The sequence below is a fragment of the Mastomys coucha genome, unplaced genomic scaffold, assembly GCF_008632895.1.
Source record: "Mastomys coucha isolate ucsf_1 unplaced genomic scaffold, UCSF_Mcou_1 pScaffold16, whole genome shotgun sequence".
NCBI lineage: Eukaryota > Metazoa > Chordata > Mammalia > Rodentia > Muridae > Mastomys > Mastomys coucha.
The window spans coordinates 43973735-43980466 of NW_022196898.1; the positions used below are offsets into that span (position 1 = coordinate 43973735).

At 42.2% G+C, this 6732-nt stretch overlaps 1 long non-coding RNA gene across 2 annotated transcripts; it reads right to left on the reverse strand.

The window, feature by feature from the left end:
* Positions 1 to 79: 79 nt before the first annotated feature.
* On the reverse strand, positions 80 to 6726 carry LOC116093449. Of its 2 annotated transcripts, XR_004119718.1 has the most exons (5): positions 6236 to 6726; positions 5219 to 5350; positions 4636 to 4738; positions 4311 to 4486; positions 80 to 978 (listed from the first exon to the last, which is right to left on the reverse strand). It is a non-coding gene; the product is annotated as an uncharacterized LOC116093449 (long non-coding RNA). The 2 variants fall into 2 exon arrangements; XR_004119717.1 differs by lacking the exon at positions 80 to 978 and having other exon boundaries at positions 4207 to 4486.
* Positions 6727 to 6732: the final 6 nt, after the last annotated feature.

Genomic DNA, 6732 nt, shown 5'->3' on the forward strand with positions numbered 1-6732 from the left:
GGCCTCATTTGCGTGCGGCCGTAGTTGCGACACTGGGCGGGTCCCCCCGCCTGATCGCGGTTTCTGCTCGTCCTAGGCTAGCACCCAGAGGATCGGCATCACGCGTAAACGTGGCCACAGGGAGTGGTGTAACAGGTATAGGTCACCGGCACAGGCTGTGAGTTCTTCCTCAGCTGCATCTTTGTGCATATACCGGGGGAGGAGTCCCGGCAGAGCCTGGCGGCCTTAGCCTGTGATGTGCTGAACCACCCACCCTCTCTCTGAGGCATGCTGGTGGTTGGTTTTTTTCCTTCTATCTCCGATATATATTAGAAGTCATTTCTACTGAAGTTATATGTGTGCCCTTGAATGAGGAGTCTTAAGTGTAGAGAAGTACCTTTCGACTTTGCGCGGGAGTGACATTAAGTTCATGCTAATAATATTGTCAGAATGGAGGAAAGCACTAAGCAGTCCTTTATTGACGTATCAACATTGGGGTCGTCTGTGAAGTAACTTGTCTTTTTGGTCAGAAATTGCTTTGAGAACATTTAGACGGATAACTTAAATCTTTGGTTATTTTTCAGTTTACACACCGAGACTAAATTTCCTGTTCCAGGTCACAAGACTTACGATATATTGGTGCTTTGATTGTATGCTATTTCGTTGTAGTTTGGCATATTCTAGGGTGTAGGTCAGTGGTAGTGCTTTCCTAGTTATATACGAGGTCTTAAGCAGTACAGAAGAAATTCGACCAGAATTGTTTGGCCACACAAACATTGTTCTTTGTTTTGTTTGTCTTAGTTTCGGTTTTTTTTCCTTTGTCCACTTACCTGCAGTGTCTCTCCCACCTGCCTCTGCTGCTCTTGAGTCAGCTCTGCCTGCTCCTTTGGCTCCTGTCATTGCTCCTTCCGCGGTTTCAGCGCACTCCTCCCCACATAGTCCCTGCAGATTGGGGCCCAGGCCACCTTCGGTATTACTGCTCCAAGTAACCACGTGCATCTAAAAATTCAACAGAAATAGATGCGCTTGAGCCAGACTTGTATAATTAACACCCAGGGAACTTCCTAAACAATTAGTTACCTACCCAAGGGTGTAGAAGTGGTTTGAACATTGCCCCTAAAGCAGCAGGCTCTTCTGAAAAAATAGGGTAACTGAAAGCTGACTGGGAGTATGGCATTTGATGTTTGTCTCATTTTGGCTAAAGGCAGAGATAAGTCATTGTCTTGCCTTTCTCTTTCCAATGTCTAAAAATTGTTCTTATTTTGAACTTGTACCATAGTAAGAGCCAAGATTTTAAGCTCTACTAAGTAGAAAACAAAAAGACTTTATATATTTATGTTCATTTAAGAAAATACTAGTAGTGATGTATTATTTTGAAATATACAGTTAAATATGTTTGGAGTTATTTAAAATTTATATTGAGAAAAATATGCATTTTCAGTATTGCTGTAGACAAGCATCTACAGAAGACTGTTAAATGGATTGTTGTATTATATCAAACAACTTTTCTAATACTCATTTTTATTGTTATAGCATTTTATAAATTTTAACAAATATGACAAAAAAGATAGTGTAGGTATTGAAGGGAAACAAGAATGTGATTTAATTTTATTTACTTAAAATATGTCTTTAAATGTTAACAAATTCAGATAAATTGAAATCATGCAGGTGAGGGCCATTGCCCATGAAGTCAGGACCACACCAAAGAGGAGACTTGAGAGTGATGTCTTCCCATTATGGCAGCAATGTGGGCTTCCCACCTTGCAGGAACAAACCGTAGCACTGACCAAAGAGGCCATACATCTGTCTCCTAGGATTTCTTAAGTTTGCTAGCATCTTGCCTGCCCAGTCTCCTCCTCTACTCAAGGCTTAAAGCTCTTGTTAGTATCTGAAGATGGATGGACTTGGGGGCCACTAGGCCTGTTCCTCTTCCCAATATAACTTCTTGACTAAATCTCTGCTTTGATTTTTAATTTGAGATGAGTGGTTGAGCCTTGCCTTAGGATGGCTACAGCCCAGGCCTTTACCCTCATATCTTTGGCTACTTGTTCATTTTGTTGCATATCATAAGCGCACTGACATAGGTTTACTACTTTTGGCTTTGTGGACCAGCTGAAGTGAAAGGCTATGTTGACAGTGCTGATTTTGTTGCCCTACTAGGTGAAGGAGCAAACCTTGGAAGTAAGTTGATAACTATATATAGGAAAATACCTTGGAATGGGGGGAATGCATTTGGGGGCGAGATCCTGGAAAATTTGTGAAGAAACAGTCAGTGGCAGAATATAGAGGTTCAGGTGGCCATTTCCACAGTGAAGTGTGGCAGCTCCAGCTGCACTCGGATTTCTGCAGCTCTTGAAAGTGGATTTTTAGCAATTATGAAATGGGTTCAGTGAAAGAATTAAGTGGATTACATCTTTCACCTATATATCAAGTATCAGTGGAAAGTCAGTATGCCTCTATTAGCTATGTTTTGTGTACTTAGGATGTGTAAATGTATGCTTTGAATGGTAGGTTAGTAAATGTAGCATTGCATCATGGTATATTTGACCTAAAAAAACTCTTATATTGTAAAAATTTTATTTTGTTTATTTGTTTTCAAGACAGTTTCTCCTTTTCTTTTTTCTTTCTCTCTTTTTTTCTTTCTTTTTTGTGTGTGTAGGCTGTTTTTGGTTTGTTTGTTTTCTAGGCAGAAACTCTTATTAAAGAGTGCTAGGTAGTTTTTAAATAGATGTTGTGATGGTTGTTCTTGGTTGTCAACTTGACTACATTTGGAATTAGTGAAAACCCAAGGGACTGGGAACACCTCTGAGACATTTTCTTAATGAAATCATTTGAAGTGGGAAGGTCCACATTCAATCCGTCTGGCCGCACCTCCTGAGGGCAGCCTATATGAAGGACACAGAGGAAGGGAGTTCTTGCTCTTTGCTTGCTTGTTCACACCTCACAAGCAAATTCATTCCTTCAGTGGCATTAACGCCTCCTTCAGGTTTCTGGGGCAGTGTGTGCGTGCCTGCTACTACTTAAACCTTCTTGACTATCTCTGACCAGGACTTTGGTGATTATATTTAGGGCTGATTCAGAAGTTAATCCAGGATAACCTCTCAGAATTGAATAGACAAGTCCTTTTCCTCACTTAAATATTGATGGGTTCTGAAAAATTAGACTATTCACAGCCTACCAGAGCCACCAACTACTGCTATGGCTTGAACTGTATCCACACAAAAGACGTATTCAAGTTGTCTTAGGTATGGTTTCTGTTGCTTCAACAAAAACAGCGTGACCAAAAAGTTGAAGAGGAAAGGGTTTGCTTGATTTACATTTCCAGATTATTGGAGGAAGTCGGGACAGGAACATAAGCAGAGCTGGAACTTGGAGAAGAAGCTGATCCAGAGCAAATGGAAAGGTCTTGCTCAGTTTGCATTCTTATAGAACCCAGGACTACCAGCCCAGGGATTGTACAACCCACAATTGGCTGGGCCCTTCTCCATCAAATGCCAATTGAGAAAAATACCTTAAAAGTTGGATCTCAGAGAGGCAGTTCCTCAACTGAAGCTTCTTTCTCTGCGATGACTGTACTTTGTGTCAAGCTGACACACAAAACCAGCCAAAACAGAAGTCAAACCCATGTATAGTCTCATAGCCTATTCTCTTAGCCTGTATGACAGAGAAAACAGCATGGCACCTTACTATGGCAGTCTTAAGACTGTAACCGCTAAAAATTCTAATATAGTTGTTGAAATTTATAAGTAAACTTTCAGGTTAAAAGAAATTCAAACCTTTTTGTTATAGAAATATTAATCTTTGGCCCTGATAAAAGGCTGATTATTTTTAATATTTGCAGATCTGGCCCAAATGTGTACTTGGGAGCCTCTATTTTTCTTTATCAACCTATTTTGACTTGTGTAACATCAGTCAATACAAAAGTTCAGGGCTAAAGAGATGGCCCTTGCTGCTTTTGCAGAGTATCTGGGTCCCTTCAGTACCCAGTGCTACATGGTTGGCTGACAAGCTTCCAGCTCCAGGGGATCCAACTCTTCTGGTCTCTGAAGGGACTAGGCATGCATTATGATGCACATAAATATAGGTAAGCACTCATACATATAAAATAATAAATCAAAGGTCTGTCTGAAACTGTCCCACAGTTTCACGAACTTGGGTTCTCTCAGGTGTAGGACCTAAGGACCTGAAATATAGGGTTCGAGATGCAAGAGAAAACACAAAGCTAAGTTGCGTCCCAATCAAGGCTTCAATCTTTACTTAGAATGGCCAGAATATATATAGGTACATGAAAAACTGAAACCGAATCTCTAGGTTACATGATATTTGCATACCATAAACACTGCTGAAGAAGTCAGGCACCAAGGTCCCCAGCAACTTGGAGTGTCCATATCTCTGTGAATTTCCAGGCTGCTGCTCCAAGGAAGAACTGACAGTCTGCAGAGAGCTTTTGTCTTAGCTCCCCAGGTGGTAGCTTCCAAGCAGAGACTGCCAGAGTCCAAAGGCTGAGCTGAAGGGGGAGGTAACACAAAGGCTCACAGTTCTTTTATTCCAGGAATTATTTCTTGGACATCTCTCAAGGTTCAAAATAGCACAAATATATCAGACAAAACCACCTTAATTGGGAGTTTAAAAGTTACAGCAGGACCCCAAAGTTACCTGAACTCAGAGAAGATCAGTTCTGATTCTCTTAGTGTGTCTTCCAATACTTGTTCATCTCAACGGCCAACTTGAGACCCAGAATCACCCTAGAGATGGGCCTCTAGCCAGGAACAAAGGGATTGTTTAGATTTTGACAATTGACCTAGGAACACTCGTCTACTGTGGACACCACCATGTGATGGCAGGGGACCTCTGACTGTACAATGCAGAGGAAGTTGAGTACCAGCATACACTAATTCACTGCTCTATTATATCCCTATTATATCTTTGTTAACTTCACAACAACCTCATCTTTTTAATGCCAAAGATTTCTTTCCCCCAAAGAACATTCTACACTGTCCCATCCATGTTTGTTCTATTTTGAAGTGGTAAGATTGATACAGATATCTGAAGGGGGCTGGAACAATTTTCAAATCAGTAAGGTCAACCCTAAGGAGTGTGTGTGCCTTGGAGGGGGAAGTGCTTCCTGAGACATGAAGTACTAATGCAGGAATAGAAAAGCTAATGCTACAACATCCTTTATAGGAATAACACATACCAAATTATAATTCAAGACGAATACATAAGGATAATAGCATACTTTAAGGTGATAGGATGCCATTCCCACGTTCTGTGTTCAGTCAGTCCGTGACTGCAGGGTTTGTGTAGTCTTTGCTGAACCCTTGATCCATTTCTCAGATGTATGACTCCTCGGATGCACATAAATATCAGTCTATCGAATTTAATCAGAATGCTTGATATACCTTCAACCTCTCAACTTAAAATGTTTCTCTGTACATCCTAATAACACTGCCTACGCACCTTCAACCTGAAATCCCATTGCCTACACTCTTGCCTATTCCTCCACAAGACTAGAATTCCACAATTATTGTTATAATATAAAATATAAGAACTATGTAACTACATTACTACTTAACAATATACCTGTTACTAGAGCTAAGCTCCCACTCAACATGTCAATATGCCCCACATTAGAATGGCTTACAAAGCTTATTACAAACTTCAGACATTAGCTGGGCGGTGGTGGCGCACCCCTTTAATCCCAGCACTTGGGAGGCAGGCAGGTGGATTTCTGAGTTCGAGGCCAGCCTGGTCTACAAAGGGAGTGCCGGGACAGCCAAGGCTACACAGAGAAACCCTGTCTCGGAAAAAAAAAAAATTCAGAAATTAAAAAAATGCAGGCTGCATTTCTCTGGGTATAACTGATGCGATGCTAAAGTGATAGCAGTCTGGATTTAGCACTCTGAGTTACTCTATCCCCAGACACAGTGGAAGGCTCCTAAAGGGAGCTTCTGAGTAGCCATCATAGGACAAATGGTCGACAAAAGCAGCAGTGTAACGTTTATTTTAAGTTATTTCGATTCCTATATACAAATCTGAGTTGCAAAAACTCAGTATTTTCAGTAAACTCCCGGTGACCTGTACTTAACCTTTTCTCTTCAAGCATTCTTAGCTGTGGATGGATTAAGAAACTAAGCATTTTGTTGCCGTTTTATGGAAATAACCTTTAAATGTAACGAAATCAAAGTGAGGGTCCCACCCATAAACGCCTAAAATATAACAAGTAGGTTTTACAGGAAGGAAAAAGAGGAATTACCCGCTACTTCCTAGGTATCAAAAACTAAGTTTCCAGCATTCCTTAAAGGAATATCTCCACATAAGTAAGTAGATGCTTGACTCAGGTCTTCTTGGAGCCACTGCGCACTTACACAGCTTCCTGACCAGCAGAAACCGCGATCAGGCGGGGGGACCCGCCCAGTGTCGCAACTACGGCCGCACGCAAATGAGGCCGCGGAGCACGCGCGTCGTGATTCGCGCGTTCCAAGGCGTTGCCGGGACGAGGGAGCCGGGCTTATGTAAATGAGAGATTGTGTCCGCACGCTCCTCATTGGCCACGGCGTCAGGACGCGTGTGAGCCAATGAGAACGTCGGGCGTACAATCGGGCCTCTGTCTATAAAAGGGTGAGGTGTGCGCGTCGGAGCACAGTTTCCTGGTTTCGAAGGTCCTTCTGTGTTCGCTGTCGTGATGTCCGGCCGTGGCAAGCAAGGAGGCAAGGCCCGCGCCAAGGCCAAGTCGCGGTCGTCCCGCGCCGG